The sequence below is a fragment of the Chelonoidis abingdonii genome, chromosome 1, assembly GCF_003597395.2.
Source record: "Chelonoidis abingdonii isolate Lonesome George chromosome 1, CheloAbing_2.0, whole genome shotgun sequence".
In the NCBI taxonomy this organism is placed as follows: domain Eukaryota; kingdom Metazoa; phylum Chordata; order Testudines; family Testudinidae; genus Chelonoidis; species Chelonoidis abingdonii.
Genome location: NC_133769.1, coordinates 42,920,421 through 42,942,741, shown reverse-complemented (window position 1 = coordinate 42,942,741; position 22,321 = coordinate 42,920,421).

The following is a 22,321-nucleotide window of genomic DNA, read 5'->3' as shown; positions in this document are numbered from 1 at the left end:
GACATGGCAGATGTGCCTACCGCCTCTATAAATGGAGACTGAGGCACAATTCTATTTGTGACTGTGGAAATGAACTTCAAACTGCAGAATACATTCAAAACCACTGTCCTAAACAATCATAGCCTTGTAGTATTTCTTCCATCCACTCTGCCTCACCTGATGCAATCAACTGGATCATCAGCCTAGATGTGGACATCTAACATTGCTGTTTTTAAGCCATGAAAAAGATGGAGAATATGGACATAAGTAACAAGCTTTAGGCACCCAGTGTTAAAATGTAAGAAGTGAGCATCCAAAACCAGCAGCAAAACAACTTCAGTACCACAATAAATTGAAATTAGAGCTGGATAAGTTGTGTATTTTTCCAGTTTGATTCTACCTTCCCCTGGCTAGGGGTGGAAAACTTGTGATGTTTTGGGATTTATTTCTGGGGCTGTTTGGATACTTTGGGGCCCAATCATGTGAGATGCAGAACACCTCCAACTTCTGCTGAAGTCCTACTGACTTCAGTGGGACTAGGAGGTGTTCAACCTGTCACAGGTTCAGGCCTTTGAGTCCTATGCACTCACCATGAACTCTGAGGGAGGAAAGATGACCAGAATGATGGGGGTTGAATTCCACTACTCAAAGCATATTCAGGAGAACCCAAAACATAATAGACATTGCATTTTTCATAGGCATTTTGTTTCTAACAATAGTAATAAATAATGTTATTTTACCACCCTTATGCCATTCAGAATTAATTAAGACTGGGAACGACCAAGAGCGGACAAAAGAATTCAGATACATAACAGTTCCATATATGTTTAGTCTTCTAAGAACTAAAATGGGCTCAACATAGGGGCATTTGGGTGTAATGTGGTATTTGGGTATTTTTCTGTGACATATAGGAGGTCTGACTAGATAATCCAATGGTCATTTTACACTTAAACTATAAGAAACTCTAGGGATATGTCTTCAGTACCAGCTGGATCATCAGGCAGAGATTGATCCAGCGGGAATCGATTTATTGCATCTAGTTTAGACACGATAAATCGATTCCCAATCGCTCTCTCGTCAACTCCTGTACTCCAACTTGGTGAGAGGCGCACATAGAGTCAATGGGGGAGTGGCAGCAGTCGACTCACCATAGTGAAGACACTGTGGTAAGTAGATCTAAGTACGTCGACTTCAGCTATGTTATTCACGTAGCTGAAGTTGCGTAACTTAGATCGACCCTTCCTCCCCAGTGTAGACCAGGCCTAGGTTGTTAAAATAAAAAATATGTACTTATTTCTAAACAATAAATAGAACTATTTTTATTTAGAATTTTATTTTAGATCAATTTTAAATTGGTGTCTATTTTACATACATTGTCTCACCAACAGAAGTTGGTCCAATATTAGATATTACTTCACTCACCTTGTCTCGCCAATGTCCTGGGACTGACACAGCTACAACTACTCTGCATATATTTCAACTTCTTTATCAACTAATACAAAATTTTAATTGTATTTTTGTAGGGGCTGAAAAGTGTCTAAACATAACAGCTTAAGTCATTGTTATGTTTAAACTACCCTAGTATCATGTGATTTGGAGGTCAGAACACTAATTTTTAAATTACTGGAGAAATAGAAGGAATGATTATTTCATGTGAGACCAGAAATACTTATTCAGGCTGGCTGTGCAGAATGTTTAGTTGGTTAAATGAAAGAGGAGAAAATCAGTTAATGTTTAGCCAATTTTTTGAAATGGAAGAGATAAAGATAGGACGTGGGCAGTCTGATGAAGCAGCTCATGTTTGTCTAAGAGAGGTTTTGGACAGGTAAAATCAAGCATAATTCAAGATATCTGATGTACATTTTTTCTGGTCATTGAAAAACTGACAGATAAAACAGTAAATCTAAATGAATTACCCTTGTCAAATCAATCAAGCAGTGTTCTACTTATATATGTCAGATGCTATGTCTATTCACAGAACCTGTACATCATGTAACACCAATTTTCCATAACCAAATTTCAAATTAGAAAAGAAAGAATTAGAGCAGAAATACCTGATGTACATGGCAGGTGTCTCCAAAATGCCTAAAGTAGCTATAGGCTATGGTACTTCAAACTAGTTAAGGGCTTCACTTAGTTAAATAAATAGGCCTATTTAAGCAACACTTTAAAGGCACATCTTTAACTTTAGAAAGACAAGTTAGGAGAGGTAATATCTTTCAGTGGACCAACTTCTGTTGGTAAGAGAGATAAGCTTTCACAGAGCTTAACTTGTCTCTCTAATATTGTGGGACCAACATAGTTACAACAACACTTCATGCTGAACTTTAAGCATTTTCATAAATCCTATCTATTTCATTTGGGACATAAGCACATTCTTAAATGCTCTGCTGACCTGAGTTTTGAAGAGAGTAAATAATAATCTTCCCTCTATGAGTTTTCAGTGTGACCAGCTATTAGGAATCCATGTTTTGACCAATAAAAATGCGATGATATCTTTCCTGCAGGTCATTCATTTCTTTGTAAAGTGCACTAAGAAAATCCAAGATGATGCCACTCATTGATTGGGTAACAGGAATATTATAAGCATAGATTGACAAATGAACAGGGATATGTTCAGTTAATGAGCTTACAACATGGAGACCTTAGATGATGTTAACTTTATAAAAGAGGAATTTTTGAGGATTCATTATTTATTGATTATGTGAGTAATTCTTTAGCTATTGTGTTTTCCCCCCAAACAGATATCTTTAAAAAATTGCAATCTATGCATCTTTTTTTGTGTAAGATGCTTATGGAGACAGCTGAGTGAAAATCAGAATTACCATCTGGGAAATTCTGATATTTCAATATCTGTATTCACTCCGAACTCGATGAAAAGCCGAAATATCTACATTTTCCATGGAACAGAAAATTAAAAAAAAACAAAAACCCAAACCTGGATCTAGAAATATTGAAACAGTTCATTTCAAATCAGATTAACATTTTCCTGCATCTGTCTATGGTGCCCTAGTGCCTCATGGAAGTTGTAGTTCAGGTGCCTCATGCTCTCATTCTTTCCTATGGGCCAGGATACCGGGTACAGGGTGCCATGATTCAGAATACAGCTCGTTGGTTAGGGAGAGTATAATGCATCATGGGACACAGGGCCGGCGCTTCCATTTAGGAGACCTAGGCGGTTGTCTAGGCCACTAGGATTTGGGCAGGTGGCATTTTGCCACTCTCAGCAGCAATTCGGCAGCGGGGGGTCCTTTCACGCTCCAAGTCTTCGACGGCAATTCTGTGGCGGGTCCTTCACTCGCTCCGGGACCCGCTGCAGAATTACTGCCAAAGACCCAGAGTGCAAAAGGACCCCCCCCGCCGCAGAATTGCCACCAACGACTGGAAGCGTGGAAGGACCCCCGCCTAGGGCACCAAAAACCCTGGCGCTGCTCCTGATGGGACATTGGTGAGAATGGGGGCATGAAGTACCTGAACTACAACTCCCATGAGGCATCACAGCACAGTAGGCAAGTGCAGTTTTATGTCAAAGTCACTCAGAAACAAAGGATTTTGATTCAAATCGATATATCAAAATGTTCAGTTTGGGTCAAATCAAAATAAACCCAAACATTTTATTTTGATTTTTCAAAAGGAAAATACAAAAATTTGACATCATTGAAATTTTCCTATGGAAAGTTTCCACTTTGCAGGAACTATATTTTCTACCTACATATTTTTTGATAGGAAAAAAGGGAAAATATCTGGATGATTACTGACCCAATCATAACAATTTTAATCATACTGAGGAGCATTTCACTCCGCAAATAGTCTCACTGATACTTAAAATACTACTAGTTGTAAGTAGGGGTATTGGAATCTGGCCCTAAATATTAAATGTAGTACTTTATTTTCTACTTATTTGAATCCTGGATGAATGCATACACTATGTAAGTGTGCAGGGTTTTAGTTTTTGACTCAGTGCTATGAAAATGAATGACTTTCCTGGTATTTTATTTGATTGTTTTGGGTTTTTTTAGAATTAGGAAATGTTCAGCACAGGAGACAGTTTAGTCCATTGATTTTGGATGTGTATAGAGATGTATAATATTAATTTTTGCAGTAGTGCCTGATTGGCTTCTTTAAGATTGGTCTTTTGGTTTGTGGTGGGGATTTTTTTGGCCTTTGATAGGAGGAAAGTTTTAAATTTAAGTTAAATTAATTACAATTGTTTTTAAATTAAATTTAAAACTTGCCTCTTATCAAAGGCAAAAAAACCCCCAAACAAACACCAATTTTAAAGAAGCCACTCAGTAACTCCTGAAAAAACTCATCCAAAGAAGATGTTGCTTTGTCTCCTTAGTACATGGTTCTTCCCCCCCATTTGGTATGATTAATTTTGTCCTCAGACAACAAGGAAATCTTCACACAAAGTGAAAGCCCTTATTTTGTTACTGGGCCAAGACAACAGACATTTAACACACTGTGAATGTCAATCATTTGGAGCAATTTCACTTCTCATGACTTTGTGGATGGAATAGTGGAAGATAAAAAAAAAATACTCTCCAATTTCCACCAGACCATGACATGGTCTTCATGACAAATCTCCTTTCTATAACATATCAGATGCTGGGAGTGTAACTGCCACCAGAGCCATCTGTTTAATCTGTCACAGCTCATCCATATACTAAGGTGAAGTGTGAGGGCAATGTACAGAGAAAGGTCTCTGATAAGTAGAATTTAGTGAATAATTTGCAAATATCTTAGACAAATGCATTCTCCTTTTCTGTTCATAGAATAGCTTCAAACCCGTTGAAGCATCTTTGGATGGTTTATTGTTTGAAATTTAACAATTTTTGTGAATTGTTTGACAATTTTTTATCTTTATAGAAAATATCTGAAACAATTGTGAGATTATCTTTTTTTAGATATTTTATCTTCAAGCTCTACTGGTTAGTTGTGGTATCATCTGCCTCTTGGAAGTAAGGGTGAGCACTTTTGTCATGACTACTTTTGTGTATGATTTTAATATAACATTTCCAAAATTGGTCACATATGTGACTTTTATCACATCCTTTCTGGACACATTTATGCTAATAAAAAGAACAGGAGTACTTGTGGCATCTTAGAGACTAACAAATTTATTTGAGCATAAGCTTTCGTGGGTTACAGCTCACTTCATCGGATGCATAGACTGGAACATATAGTAAGGAGATATATATACACATACAGAGAACATGAAAAGGTGGGAGTTGCCCTACTAATTCTAACTCTAAGAAGCTAATTAATTAAGAGAAAAAACTTTTGTAGTGATAATCAACATAGCCCATTACAGACAGCTTGACAAGCAGGTGTGAGGATACTTAACATGGGGAAATAGATTCAATGTATGGAATAGCTCAGCCATTCCCAGTCTCTATTCAAACCTAAATTGATAGTATCTAGTTTGCATATTAATTCAAGTTCAGCAGTTTCTCACTGGAGTCTGTAGTAAACTTCAATTATTCAGATATTCACAGAAAGTGAATAAAAAGGGAGTGTGAATGTGGCAAAAGTGAATTCATTTTAAAATGGGTGAACAGTCACATAAATCTTTTGCAACATTCAACCACTTCTACTTAGGAGTCACTGTACTGGGAGAGAACAAGACAACAACAGTTTTATATCCTACTTGGACATTTACAGAGTGCAGAGTGTTTTCCCTTAGAAAGTTCTGGAACTCATTTGTGTCTATCGCTCTCCTTGGCCAGATCAATTAAATGTGTCTACTGCTCTGATGGAAACACAAGCAAGCCCTGACTGTAAAGCAGAGAAGGAAGGCTATATATTCACTTCTGTTCACTGTTTATTTTATGTATGTGCACAAAACATTTCCACTGATTCTACTGCTTTTGTTTGCCTTCCTTAATGGCCAAATGAATAACAGAAAAATTCATATGTTAATGTGACCTTTTTACTAGAGCCAGCTGAGAATTTTTCAACAAAACCTTTTTCATCCCAAAATGCCAATTCATCAAAACTGAAACTTTTTCCAAAACTGCATCAGTTTCGTAAGACTTTCATTGGGAAGGTTTCTCACATACAGAGAATTTTTTGTTCAAAAAAACCTCCATACCAGAATAGTCATTATCCCAAGGCACTCACTTGGGATGTGGAAAATACAGGTTCATATCCCTCCTCTGAATTAGGCAGAACAAAGATATGAACTTAGGTCTCCCACATCCAAGATGAAATGTTCTAGCTATAGAGTTATTCTGGCATGTGTGGGGGATAAAGGTATTTCTCCCCTGTGCTCTTCTTTTTTTTCTCTTTATAATTTTTTTCAGAGGTCTCCAGTTTTGTCCCAGTGCAGAATGGGATAAGAATGGGAAATAAAAAAAATTTCATGGGCAGAGAAAATAGTTTCTCATCCAGCTCTATTTCTAACATGCTTCTCACCCCAGAACCATCAAATTACCTTGTTCATACAACAGTGGTCTGTACTTCCTGGCTGACTATCTTTAACAAAGTCTGAAAGATGATTTTAAAGAGGGGGTTATTATGCTGATGGCAAAAGCATGTCAATCCTAGGATTCTGCAGGGAAATCAGAATAGTGCCTTTTTGATGTTTGCAAAAGGTTTTCAACTGAAACACATAATATGAGATTCTGCCACTGGTGTTTTTTGACCTAGTGGTTGAAAAAGATAGTGGTTTGCCATTTTGGGTTGCATGCACCCTCTCAGTAGTACCAGATTTGCCTTCCATCATGTACTTTTCACTGTAAAACAAAGCCTATAAATATTACTGTTCTTTCAAGCTATTTGATATTACGGTATTCTCTACCTGTTAATACTGTAGTTGTTTAATATACAATAGAATGCAGATGAACAGCAATCACTGTGTAGAAATATCATTATTCATTCTGTGAAATTCTTTCAGTTGATGAACAATATGTCTTGTTTGCTTTATATGAATGTTAACACTTTTTGAACATGATGTATGCTTTGTTAATTTTATTACAGGTATTTGCCAACATATTTCAGACTGCGTTAGCAAGTTCCTTAGGAATGTTGTAATGGCTCTTTGTTTGGTGGTTTGGAAAGCTGTTTCTATTTTCTATGCTGTGATTGAGACTTTAAATATTAAACAGTTAAGCCCCTCTCCACTGAAAAATAGATGTTGCATTATAATGATGTTTTGTGAGTCCCATACATGAGGTTACTAATAATTTGTTAGGTAACACCTGTAAAATGCCATAAAATTACTGGGTTTGATATAGGATGTGTTGAAGTTAAGCATATATTTTCACATCTATTGAAATAGCATTGGTTAGGGAAAGCTGAGTATTCTCTCACCAGTATTGTATCATAAATTAAGAGATTGATTGTGCTTGGCTCTATGCAGATTTCCTGGGGGAGAAGGAAGAGAGAGTGCAAGGATTTAGTTTAACCCCTTTCCAGGATCCTGCACAATGGCACTCTGTGTGCTGGCCCTGGTGCAGCAGTACGGGGTTCTGTAATCGGCACCTAAGTCCTACATTTTTAAATTTCCTTTGTCTTCAATATACCCCTCTCCACCTATATTCTTGAACATCTTATTCCATCTCTGGCATATCATCCAGGATGCTGTTCCACAAGTTCAAGATCAACATGGCCAAAAGCTTCCTATTCTATCATATCTGTCACGGAGTGTGGGGGCGTCAGGGCCCTGCATCCCCCACTTCCTGCGATTCACTGTGACTCTCAGCCAGCCAGTAAAACAGAAGGTGTATTACACAACAGGAACACAGTCCCAAGCAGGGCTTGTAGGTACAACCAGGAACCCTCAGCCAGGTCCCTCTGAGGGGCAAGGATCTTAGACCCCAGACTTGGGGCACGCTGCCTTTTCCCAGCTAGCCCAAAACTGAAATTAAAAAAACCCTCCAACAGGCTCACTGCCCCTCCTTCTCTCCCCCTCTCCCTTTGTCCAGTTTCCAGGGCAAAGGTGTTGACTCGCCCCACCCCCCTTCCTGGCTCAGGTTACAGGCTCAGGTACCGTCCCTCACCCAAAGTCATCCCCTGCTCTCCCATTCCCCCTGCAGACAGCTCCAGTAAAACTAAACGACATTCCCAGATCAATCAACCCCACTCCCTGTTGCATCACAACATCATCTTACCTGTTATGCCTTTTGTGATTGCTGTGATGGTGATTTCACATTGGATTCTTGGTGTTCCCCCCACACATCCAAGCTATTATCAGGTCTACTTTATTCTTTGATAAAAAAAATCTGGCCCTTCTTTTCAGTACTGATGGCTAAAATAATTGTCCACATGCTAGTCATGTCCTGTCCTGATTACAGCATCCTCCTCTTTCTGGCTTTCCTAAGAACAGCCATACTGAGTCAGACCAACAGTCCATCTAGCTCAGTATCCTGTCTTTCAACAGGGACCCATGCCAGGTGCTTCAGAGGAAATTAACAGAACAGGGAAATTACTGAGTGATCTGTCCCCTGTTGTTCACTCCCAGCTTCTGGCAGTTAGAAGCTTGGGACACCCAAAGCATGGGATTGCATCCCTGATCATTTTGGCTAATAGCCATTGATGGACCTGTCCTCCATGAACTTGCCTAATTCTTTTTTGAACCCAGTATTATTTTTGACCTTCACAACATTCCCTGGCAACAAGGTGTGTGTTGTATGAAGAAGTACTTCCTTTTGTTTGTTTTAACCTTGCTGCCTATTAATTTCATTGGGCGCACCTAGTTCTTGTGCAATATGAATGGATAATAACACTTCCCTTTCACTTTCACCGCACCATGCATGATTTTATAGACCTCTATCATATCCTCCCTTAGTCATCTGTTTCCCAAAATGAACTGTCCCAGTCTTTTTAATCTCTTGTTATATAGAAGCTATTCCACACCCCTAATTATTTTTCTTGACTTTCTCTGTACCTGTTCCAATACTAATATATTTTGATGGGTTAACCAGGACTGCATGCAGTATTCAAGATCGGAATATACCATAACTTTATATAGTGGCATTATGATATTTTCTGTCTTCTTATTTATCCCTTTCCTAATGGTCCCTATAATTCTTTTGACTGCTGCTGCACACTGAGCAGATATTTTCAGAGAACTATACACAATGACTCTAAGATCTCTCTCTTGAGTTGTAACAGCTAGTTTAGACCTCATCTTCTTTGAGTGCTTCTTTAGCACATTGATCATCCAGAGGTCCCACAGATTGTTTGGCAGGCTTCCTGCTTTGGAAGTCCCTAAAAATCTGCTGTTAGTTTTTGCATCTTTTGCAAGTTGCTCTTCAAATTCTTTTTTTGGCCTGCCTAATTATAATTGACTTCCCAGGATTTATGCGTCTTTCTATTTTCCTCAGTAGGATTTGACTTCTGTTTTTTAAAGGATGCCTTTTTGCCTCCAACTACTTCTTTTGGCCTGTTGTTTAGTCGTGGTGGCATTTTTTGGTCCTCTTGCAATTTTTTTTTAAAATTTGGAGTATACATTTAATTTGAGCATGTATTATGGTGTTTGCCACATCATTTTTCCTCATGACATCTGTTATACTGGAAGGTGGTAATGGCTACCATCAAGTAAGACTTTGATCCAAAGACAGTCACAGACCTTGTTAAAGTGTTTGACACATTCATGGACTCTTTCAGAGTCAGGGGGTGGAGCAATTAAGCCCCCTTTTTGTAGGAAAGCACATACAAACAATGGAGGGGATTATCCAAGGTGCATAACAGGTCAGAATTAATCTGTGTGGGTTGAAGCATTTGCTGGTTACAAACATAGGAATTTAGGGATTTGTAAAATGTGGATGAGAGAGGTAGAAAGCCAGAAGAAAACCTGGTGAAGCATTTGTGAGTGGGATGCTGGGAAGGAGCAGAGAGATGGAATTTTCTGGGCATAGAGTTTACAGAAATGGCAGATTTGGGATTTCTGAGCAAGGAAACTCCCTGCTGTTGTTAGCTTTTACTGTGCATAGTGAAACTGGGCTTTGTGTACATTTCTTGTAATTAACAAGATTACACAGAGTATACACCTGAGAATACCTGACTCATATCACCAATTTCTCCTCCTAACAGAACCAACACAGCAAACCTCAACTATTGATTTATCACTCAGGTGAAAGGAACAATATATCTATAATGCAGCAGCTAAAATTATCTTCCTTGCCTGTCAGTTCTGACCGTCCCTTTCCTCTCTTCAAATCCCCCCATTGGCTACCTCTTACCCACTCTATCAAGCTTCTTGCTGTTGCCTTCAAAGCCCTGCACAATTTGGTCTACATTGGTATCATTCGGCCTGCTCATCTGATCCAGGGCTTCTCATCGTGAGGACAGCAGTTTTTTGCTACAGTCAATTTGCAGATTTTGATTCGCCTCCCTTCATTAGGAAGCTATATTTCAAGTCGAAACTGGGTCTTGCCCAGGCGGAATAAAGAAAAGAACACATATCGCACCTGACACGATATATCTGTATCCTCAGAATTAGTAGGGGCACACTGGTGTCTTTATATACATATATATATGGATTTTTAAAATATGCCTATCCAATGCTATTGTGTCTAATATTTTTTTACTGCTGGTGATATCAGTATATTTATTCCCTAGTGATTTTGTCCCTGGAGATGTTCCAGGAATTTGTGCATATGCAGTTTCAAATGAAACTGGGGCAAAGTGAAATAATCTAAAATAAAAATAGTTCTATATATTTTTACTGTTTCATAGGATTGTTTTAGCCAGTGCATGGCCATTGAAAAAATGTGAATAATTTTGTATTCAAAGAACATCCTCCTAGGTTTACTGCTCTGTGCTTAGAGTTGTAGGGTGATAGTCACCTCTGGCGTAAGTACATAAAACTCATGCCCTTTGCAGAGTCCGATCCTAAGATTCCAGGTAACGACATCTCATGTAACATAACTACACCATAAAGGTTCCAGAATCTAGCTCTATGCAAGTTACCCATCATCCAGCATGTACTTCAGTTTTATATTCTTACAATAAATATATTTTTATGTACAGCGTATGATTGTAAACCTGGATTATGGAATTGTATGTGACATTCCTGTTCAGAGAATGCAGACTGTAATGTGCAAACATGGCTAATCCATTGTGTCAGAAAAGGGAAAGCTGATATTTCAGAAACAATAGAATACATAACTTTTGCAGAGGAGCCTGAGATGAGCCACATCAAGAAAACAACAAAAGAAACAGAGAATCATCCGAGAAAAATTACTAGATATACACAATTCCTGCTACCAGGCAGATGTAATTCTTTTAGTGGTACCAATCCGTGGTTGATTCTATTGGGTACTTGTCTCTGCCTTTTGGGAGTCTTTCTATTAGTTTTGTATTTTTTACTTTTTTAATAAAATTGTCAGCTATGTTTATTATTTGCATGGCAATAGCACCTATTATTATTATGAAATACAAATTATTCTTAATTATTTCTATTACCATAGGCCAAGAAGCCCTAGAGGCCCCAACTGAGAATGGGGTCCCTTTGCGGTAGGTACAAACCCACTGTAAGAGACAGTTCCTGACCCAGGGAGTTTGCAATCTAAATAGATAAAATAGACAAAAGGTGGGACAAAGGGAGCATTGTTAACCCCATTTTATAGATGAGGAACTGAAGCACAAAAAGAAAAAGGGTAAAATTTTCAAAAGTGCCTAAGCAATTTAGTAGCTTAAGTTTGGTTGAAAGTCGATGCAACTTAGGCTTAGAGGTGACTTAGGTGTTTTTGAAAATTTTACCCTAAGTGTCTTGCCTAAAGTCACACAGGAATTTAACCCTCACCTGACTCCCATTCCAAGGCCTTAATTACATGATCATCATTGTTCTGTCATTACTCAGAATTCCCTAAATATTCTGACAATCGAAAACTAATTTCATACCTGTTAATTACAGCTGGCTAGAAACAGAATTTCTGCTAAGACTTTTTTTTAGGTTTTGGATTTTAGCTTAATTTCTATGCAGAATGAAACTGAGATCTTTCAAGATTCAAACCAGAAAAGAGAGAGAGAGAGATGCAGATAGACAGAGAGAGTCTGATTTTAGGACTTGGACTTGAGCCTTGATCTCCCACATTCCAGGCGTATTCCCTATGCATCATGCTATTTCATGGTCTCTCTTACTCTACGTCTCTGGTTTTGACCAGAAATGACATCTTTTATTTTGGATCTGAGAAACCTCTCTGATTAAAGTTTTGTTGAAACTGATACGTTCCCTCAAAAGGTTTCAGTTTTGATGAAGCAGCATTTTTGATGGAAGTAAGTTCCATCAACAAATTCCTGGCCAGCTGTACTGTTAATAGAATGTGAATGGAAGGATACAATGGGGAGTGTGCATATGCAAGGGACAGCACAAACAGATATTTGTGAAAGCATTTATACACACATTCTTCTGATCCTTGGGGTGAATAGAGCAATTTAGTTCTGAATGTTGTCCAGCTATGCTGGAAGAATGCTGGAAGCTGGGCAGCCGCTAAGCCAGCAGCAACAGTTTGGGTGTGTGGGAGGCGGGTAGAGGCAGAGTTTTGGGAAGGGCGCTTGCCTGGGATAGGGGGCCCCCTGCAGCTGCTAGGCAATGGAGGGGTGGGGGAGTCTCCACATCACGCGCTGCTGGTGCCTGAAGGCCCTGAAGGCTGCGGTTCCCAGCCAATAGAAGCTGTGGCAGCCAGCACTTGTGGAGAGAGTAGCGGAGGAGCTCCTGCCCTGTCCCCTGTCTCTGCTGCCTAGGAGCTGCAGGGACGCAGATTGGGGTAGGGAGCCTCACCAACCCCTCACCCCTAGTACTAGCGGGGGTCCCAGGTCACCTCTCCCAGCACCCATGGTGCCCCTGGACCACCCCCACTTCTCAGAGCACCCCCTCCCAAGTTTTAATCATGGTAGGTATTTTTATTAAAAGTCATGGACCAGTCATGGGCCATAAACAAAAATTCACGGGCCATGACCAGTCCATGACTTTTACTAAAAATGCCCATGACTAAAACGTAGCCTTAGTCATTAATGGTGTCTAGAAATTTGTTCTCCACATCCCGTCCTGAGGTGACATGTACCAAGTCAATATGGGAAAGTTGAAATCCCACGTTATTACTAAGTTTTGTATTTTTATAGCCTCTCTAATCTCCCTAAGATTTCATCATCATCATCATCATTTCAGTCAGGCGGTCGGTACACTCTTATTATTCAAGCATGGAATTTCTATCCATAAAGATTCTATGGTACAGTTTGATTCATTTAAGATTTTTACTATATTTTTCTTTCATGTATGGTGCCACCCCCAACCAACATGACCTACTTTGTCATTCCTATATATTTGGTACCCTGGCATTACCATGTCCATTTGATTTTCATTTTTACACCAAGTTTATATGATATCTATTACTTTATATCAATATCATCATTTAAAATCAACCATTGTAATATTTAGACTTCTTTGTATACAGGCACTTATAAAAATTGTCAATAGTTAGTTAACTGCCTTCGTGTGATGTAATTGAATGGGATTCTTTTTCATTTTACTGTTTCTCTTCAGCTCCTACTTTAGCCTTCAGCCGCTGTACTTTATTGATTTCTATCCTCTCCTCTTTACTAAAATATTAAGAATCCACATTAATATTTACTCCCCTAAGGCATGTCTCTTTCCAAACCATGTACTCCTCTGCACCTTATAGCTTTCCCCCATCCCTTAGCTTAAAAATTTCTCCACAACCTATTTAATTTTACTCAGCTGAAATCTTGTGCCATTTTGATTTAGATGGAGCCCATCCTTCCTGTATAGGCTCCTCCTTTCACAAAAGGTTCTTCAGTTCCTAATAAGCCTAAACCTCTCCTCCCTACACCATTATCTCATCTAAGCACTGACACTCTGCAATTCTGCCTGCCTACCTGAGAATGCTACCATGGAGGTTCTGAATTTCAGTCTGTTACCTAGAAGCCTAGGATGTCTTGAGAGATCCACAATCTTCACACCTGACAGGCAATTTACCATGTGGTTCTCCCGATCATCTCAAAGCCAACTATCTATATTTCTAATGATCAAATCCCTACTATTGCTTGTCTCAAATCCCAATCAAACACCATGTCATTGTAATTTCATCCCTGGAGTTCGTTTTTTGCCAGAAGCAATTTAATGACAAGAGAATGAATCTGTAGTGCAGCAGTTCTCTAACTGTGGGTCAGGACTCCAAAGTGGGCTGTAGTCTCATTTTAATGATGTCTCCAGGGCCACCATCAGATTTGCTGTTACCCAGAGGCAAAGCTGAAGTCCAAGCTTTGCTTGGGTTGCGGGGCTTGGGTTGAGTTCCGACCCCCAGGATCATGTAATTTTGTTGTCAGAAGGGGGTTATGATACAATGAAGTTTGAGAACCCCTGCTATTGTGGCAACCGAACGATCATCTCTAGCAGAACATCTCCATGTTCTGAAACACTTAAATATTGCCAGACACCTGTCTGCAATGTTCTCTGTGAAACACAGAACTGCCAGAAAGAGATTGGAAGAAAACATAGCGTTTATACATCTGAAAAAATACAAATTGCTAAACCAATGAGAATCAGAGAAATGGATAACTAGAAGAATATTGCATTTCAGAAGTCATGCTAAGATCTAATGTGTCTTCCTAAATGGTATGCTAGATCAGTTGGTTATGGATTCTCTATCAGAAAGAATCAAAGTTTTAGCGGAACATAATGTTATTAACTGATTGTGCTGAATCAGCTACCTCTACATTACTATGCTGTAACAGTGACCCAGACTCTGGATCAATACCCAGAAGCACTGGAATGTGCCATTTTAAAGCAAGTATTTGTTCTGAGTATACTATTCTCAGACAAAACACGGCCTGTCAAGGTCCAGGCCATCATGGAGGTTCATGAATCAGAATGCTCCTTGAGAGCTGAACTCATGGAAGAGGACTGAAAAATAAACATTCCTGAAGCGAAACCTCACACTAAATTAACTAGGGCTAGCAAAATATGAAACAGTTCATCTGCATGACAAAGGAAAGGAGCGGTTCCAGAGCAGTGTCACATGAATAATTGATACTCCCTTTGTTTGAGAACACACACTGAATGGGAAATATATGGAAAACGGTATGTTACCTTTACTTAAAAACACATTTTTGTTGGCCTGATTTAACCACTGAACTGTGGTTTAAGAAGAGAAAACAACTCTGTTTTTAATTTTTAATAAGCTATATCAAATAACCGAGTTGGAATTTACCAGGCTGTATCCAAGAACTCTGCAGCACCTCAGTTGTAAAACAATGTTATTTACAAGTAAAACATAACCACTGAAAAAAGACATGCTATACTGACTATATAATGGGAGGTTATTGTTTTATAAAGGAATATGACTAACATTTGATTAAAGTTGACAAAGAAACCAGCGTCTCTTAGCCCAAATCACACACACACTCACTCTCTCTCTCTCTCTCTCACACACACTCTCTCTCTCTCTCTCTCTCTGTCAAACCAGTGATACGTGGCTTTAATTCATGCTCATTTTATGGCATTCTGCATGCAACAACCTAAATAAACCTAATATTCCCAAGTCTGGTTACATAAAGGTAGTACAACAATATGATTGTGTGTTTGGCACCCTGCCTCAAAGAAGTTGAAAGCTGAAATATCTATGATGAGAAAATAATTCTTCCCAAATGCAATAAGCCCCAAATAGCTTTATGAAAGAAAGCATAATATATGGACAGAACCAAGGTGTCATTGATGTAAACTTAAACATAGAGTATGAGGAGTGTTCCCTCCCCACTCTGAACCCTAGGGTACAGATGTGGGGACCCGCATGAAAGACCCCCCTACGCTTATTTCTACCAGTTTAGGTTAAAACTCCCCAAGGCAAAAATTCTCCCTTGTACCTTGGATTAGGTAACGCTGCAAACACCAGGTGATTAGACAAAACTCAGAGAAAGGACCACTTGGAGTTCCTACTTTCCCCTAATATTCCCCCAAGCCCTAAACCCCCTTTCCTGGGGAGGCTTGAAAATAAACAAGATGAGCACAAACCTTAGGTTGTTTTAGATCACTAAAAAAAAAATCAGATTTTTTAAAAACCCAGAACTTTATTAGAAAGAAAAAAATTTAAAGAAGCACCTCTGTAAAATTATAATGGATGATAATCTCCCAGGGCAGTCAGATTCAAAACACAGAGGATTTCCCTCTGGGCAAAACTTTAAAGTTACAAAAAGAAAACAAGGAATACACCTCCCTCTCAGCACAGAGAAAATCACAAGCCAAAATAAAAGTAAGCTAATGCATTCCCTTGTATTTTTCAATCCTAATGGAGTTGGATTGCTTGCTTTCTTGATCTGTCTCCAGCAAACACACAGAACAGACAGACAAAGAACAGACAAAACAAAGTATTTGAAAGTATCTTGTCCCTTTATTGGTCCTTTTCGTCAGGTGCCAGCTAGGTTACCTGAGCTTCTTAACCCTTTACAGGTAAAAGGATTTTGTGCCATTGGCCAGGAGGGATTTTATAGTACTGTATACAGAAAGGTTGTTACCCTTCCCTTTATAAATCCTGGATGCCCCATCATCTCTGGAATTGATACTCTCACTGAAGGACTGTCCAGATATGTGGATTCTGTACTCAGACCCTAAGCCACCAGCACTCCCAGCTATCTCTGTGACACCACTGATTTCCTGAGAAAACTACAACGCAGTCAGTAGTGAGCTTCCAGAAAACACCATCCTAGCCACCATGGATGTGGAGGCTCTCTACACAAACATCCCACACACAGATGGGATACAAGCTGTCAGGAACAGTATCCATGATGATGCCACAGCACAACTGGTTGCTGAGCTCTGTGACTTTATCCTCACGCTCAACTATTTCAAATTTGATGACAATATATACCTCCAGACCAGTGGCACCATTATGGGCACCTGCATGGCCCCACAATATGCCAACATTTTTATGGCTGACCTGGAACAACACTTCCTCAGGTCTCGTCCACTCATGCCCCTTCTCTACGTACGCTACATTGATGACATCTTCATCATCTGGACCCATGGAAGGAGACTCTGGAAAGAATTCCAACCAATTTCAACCGCTTCCACCCACATAACAGCTCACCTGGACCAATTATACACGGACGGTCCACTTACCAAGACACCAACAGTACAAAACAGTGTATAGGTTCATGTTAACGCACCCTATAAAGACAAAGTTCAGCCCGAGCTCCTATCCTACCTCATGCCTCGCTTCCTCTCTCGACACAACTAGTCCAAATCCATTGCTATCATCAGTTTCAGAGACGTCGAGTGTTTATGACCGCATGTTGGTCAACCCCTCCGCGCCAACCATACAAGTCTTCACCCAAGGCATCTGCAGTGGAAATAAGGAACAAATCAACGAGAGCAGATGTTGTTTTTGACCCAAAGCTTCCTGCTGACAAGACGCCAAAGAAAGAAACTCAAGTACCTTGGCCTCACAACGTCCTCGCTTAAACTTCTCAACGCCATCATCAAGTGTCTAACATACCATCTTCGTGATGATCCCTCATTTCCAGGTCTGGAGAGGCGGCAGTCTATCGCACAGACACACTAAGCCTTAAGTTATATTATTCACATCACCAACCACCACACCGCACCGTAGTAGATCTACTCAGGAACATCCATCACAGAAACCTTAAGCCAACTCTGACCACTATTACACCAGCGACCCACAAAAGGACCTCAGCCACAACCTCACGGTCTTCATTCCCTGCCATCCACCAAGTAATATACGCCTCATATGCCAGAGCATGCCACTTTCGCTATTACATAAGACCAAACTGAAACATCCCTACATAAGGTAAATGGACACAAAGTCAGATTTAGGAATTGCAATATACAAAAACCTGTACGGGAAACTTCAACCCTGGACAAAAATAGCCAGATTTAAGGTAGCACATCTGCGAAAAAAAAAAAATTCAGGACAGACTTCCAAGAGAAACTGCTGAACGCAAGTTTCATTTGCCAAATTGAACACCATCAGCTCAGGAATTAAACAAAGACTGGAATGGCTAGCCAAACTACACAACAGCAAAAGTTCTCTTCCCTGGGATGTCACACCTCAACTGCTAGAATAGGGCTCAACCCCCGATTGAACACCTTGCATCTCTAGAACTGAATTCCAGAGGCAAGTATAAAATATGCAGGCAAGAAATTCCAACTACATTGCATCTGAACGAAGTTGGTATTTAGCATCACGAAACTTAGCTGCCAATATATCTGTTAGATTCTGTAAGGTGCCATCAGGACTCCTTGTTGCTTTTTAAACAGATACAACTAACAGGGCTACCCCTCTGATACAAGGCAAGGAATGAATTACAACTGGCAAGAAATGTTAGAGACAACAAGAAGGGGTTCTACAGTTATGTCAGATAAAAAGGAAAGACCAGGGATGTTGTGAGTCCACTGCTCAATGAAGAAAGTGAGCTGGTAATGGATGATGATAAGAAGGTGGGGCTGCTCAATTGCTACTTTGCTTCAGTCTTCACACAAAAAATGATATTACTGGATGATTAGCGATGTTACATAGACAATTAAGGGGGAGGGTTGCAGATCAGGATAAGGAAAGAGTACATCAGAGATCTTCTGACTAATATGAATTAATTCAAGTGAGCAGGACCTAATGCCACTCACTCCCACGGTGCTGAAGGAATCAGCTGAACAAAATCTCAGAGCCATTGGCAATAATATTTGCAAAGTGATGGATGACAAGAGGGGTCCTGCAAAATTGGAGAAGGGCTAACATAATGCCCCTCTTCAAAAAGGGGAAAAAGGAGGAGTCAGGGAATTATATACCAGTCAGCCTGATGTTGATACCTGGGAAGCTACAAAAGCAATATATAAAATATTCAGTTTGCAAAAACCTGGAGGATGAATGGGTGATCACTAGCAGCCAGCATGGATTTCCTAAGAACAAATCATGCCAGTCCAGCTTGATTTGTTTTTTTTTGCAAGGTAATTGGTTTGCTGGATACGGGGAATGCAAGGGACATAATATACCTGGACTTCAGCAAGGTTTTTGACACAGTTCCACATGACATTCTCATAAGTAAGCTGGAGAAATGCAGGCTTGGTAGAACTACAATTAAGTGGATGCATAATTGGTTAAACAACCGCAAACAAAAAGTAATTATTAATGGGATGATGTCATAGTGGAAGGAGGTCAGAAGTGGGGTTCCACAGGGATCTGTTCTGGGTCCAGTGATATTTAATGTCTTTATTACTGGACATAGGAATAGAGGGCATGCTGATCAAGTCTGCAGATGACACAAAGCTGGGTGGTGGTTTGCATTCACTTTGGAGTATAGAACTAAAATTCAAAGGGATCTTGATATATTGGAGAACTGAGCTATAGACAAGAAAATGAAAATCAACAAAGATAAATATAAGGTCCTACACTTAGGGAAGAAAAAATAAATGCACAAATATAGAATGGGGGATAACTGCTGGGAAGGATCTGGGAGTTCTGCTGGATCACAACCTCAACCTGAGTCACTGGTGCAATACAGGGGATAGTACTACTCTACTCAGTGCTGCTTAGTCCTCAGCTGGAGTGCTGTGTCCAATTTTTGTCACTGGTGCATAGAAAAGATGTAGAGAAACTGGAAATGATCCAGAGGTCAGCAATGAAGCTAATCAAAGGAATGGAACGCAAGCCATGTGAGGAAAGGCTGAAGGAACTGGAAATGTTTAGTTTGGAGAAGAGGAGATTAAGGGGGAACATGATAGCAACCTTCAAATACTTGAAAGGCTGCCATAAGAAAGATGGAGGAAAATTGTTCTCTTGCCACAGAGGGCAGGACAAGAGGCAATGGGTTCAAACTACAGTATAGCAGATTTAAATTAAATCGCAGGAAAAACTTCCTACCTATAAGAATAATTGGATAATGGAACGAACTGCCTACAGAAGTCATGGAATCTCCTTCACTGGACATTTTCAAAAGGAGGCTGGATAGCCAGCTGGCTTGCATGGTTTAAAACATAACAAATCCTGCATCACGACAGGGGGTTAGACTAGATGACCCTTGTGGTACCTTCTAACTCTGTCATTCTATGATTCCATGATTCTGTGATTTATTATTGATTCGTACTGAGGCCCCGTGCCTAAAAGACCTACCAGGATTAAAGTGCCATTGTACAGTATACACATATGAAAAAGCAGTCCCCACTCCAAAGAGCTTACAAATTAATTATAAGATGAGAGACAACAGATGGAGGCAATAGACAAAGGAACAAAAAAGCAACAGCCAGACAATTGTGATTACTGCAATACCCAGTAGTCTCTCATACCAACTGCATATTGGAGCAAAATGAAGAAAAAAGTTCACAAAAAGCTTTTAAGGACAATTTGTAGATTGAAAATGTTCTCAGCAACATGTTGGTTTCATGTAGGTAGATTGAACTTAAACCAAGCCTGAATTTGAGTGATCAGAGTAAAACTTCATGCACAGCTCCACACAAAATTCCAAATTTTCACAAAGGAGGACTTTGAACCAGAACTGTTTTCATGAGAGAAACATCTTTGTTAAAAGAATAATTAAAGGATAATTTTTAGGGATGCCTACATGAAAATTGCCCAAACCTTTGAATTAAATCAGCATCAAACTTTTTCAAAGATTTGGTTATGTGCCAGAGCATGCAGCCATTCAAATGGGAGATAATACACCAGAGCCCCACATGGTCTCTATTGCACTTGCAACCCTTTGGGTATTCCAGATCAAATCTGTTGATTTCAGTGACAAATTCAATTACATATTTGTAGACTGTGTAGACATACAGTGCTTTATTGGCCTTGTGGTATAGTACTTCCTTATCTTGACAAAGATTGTAACAAACACTGAAAATGGCACCACAATACACCTTATGCTTACAGCAAAGATGAGATGAGGAAAAGCAAAGGCACACATTACCAATTCTCCGTATAGCCATCAGGCTGTAATCTCAAGGGCTTTCTTTAATGACTTTACCCCAGGCTATAAAAATTTGGTGTTAGCTCATGGACATGGAAAATCTTTTAAAATTGGTGCAAGATTTTCTATTTATATTTATTATTTGTACTGGGGCAGTACATAGGTTCTCCAATCATCAGTCAAGATTATGCTGCGCTAGGCACTGTAGTAACACAGAACAAAAGGACGGTACCTACTCCTGATGGCTAGCCTATATGATGCAGTAAAGCACGTTAAAGGGGTGTTAATTTGTGAAGTGCTCTAATGTGCTACACTCTAACTGTCCCATATAGACTCTCCTCATGCAACCTAAAAGGTACCTAGTTTGCACTAACATTTAGTTAATGCCACCAGGATCTACACAGGGCAGTTAGAGCATAGCATTTTAGAGTGCTGTACAAATCACACTGCTCTAATGCGCTTTGCTGGCAATGTGTGGACAAACTCAAAGTTCTTAACTACTTATTTCCCTTTCTTCTCTTCACCTTCAAACTCATCTAACAGTTGCCTTGTTCCTCTGCTCCAGCTTCATCTTGGATCTCTTCTAACCTGACTTCTGCCTTCTCTACCTCCTTGAAACTGCTGTCACCAAAGTGTTTAATGACCTTTCTCTGGATACAACTCAAGGATTTTCTTCCATTCTGTCAAGGTTCCTTCCCCACTCTGAACTTTAGGGTACAGATGTGGGGACCTGCATGAACACTAGCCTAGATCTGGTCTTGCTGCCACCACTCTCAAATACTAGCTTCCTTTTCTGGATAGTCTTGAGAGACTTCTCCACCAATTTCCTGGTGAACACCAATCCAACCCCTTGGATCTTAACACAAGGAGAATTTAACCATCCCCCCTTCTTTCCCCCACCAATTCCTGGTGAGTCCAGATCAATCCCCTTGGATCTTAAAACAAGGAAAAATCAATCAGGTTCTTAAAAAGAAGGCTTTTAATTAAAGAAAGAAAGGTAAAAATCATCCTGTAAAATCAGGATGGAAAATAACTTTACAGGGTAATCAGATTCATAGAGCCCAGAGGAACCCCCTCTAGCCTTAGGTTCAAGGTTACAGCAAACAGAGGTAAAATCCTCTCAGCAAAAAGGAACATATACAAGTTGAGAAAACAAAAATAAAACTAACACTCCTTGCCTGGCTGTTACTTACAAGTTTGAAATATGAGAGACTGGTTCAGAAAGATTTGGAGAGCATGGATTGATGTCTGGTCCCTCTTAGTCCCAAGAGCAAACAACCCCCAAAACAAAGAGCACAAACAAAAGCCTTCCCCCCACCAAGATTTGAAAGTATCTTGTCCCCTTATTGGTCCTTTGGGTCAGGTGTCAGCCAGGTTTCCTGAGCTTCTTAACCCTTTACAGGTAAAAGGATTTTGGTGTCTCTGGCCATGAGGGATTTTATAGTATTGTACACAGGAGGGC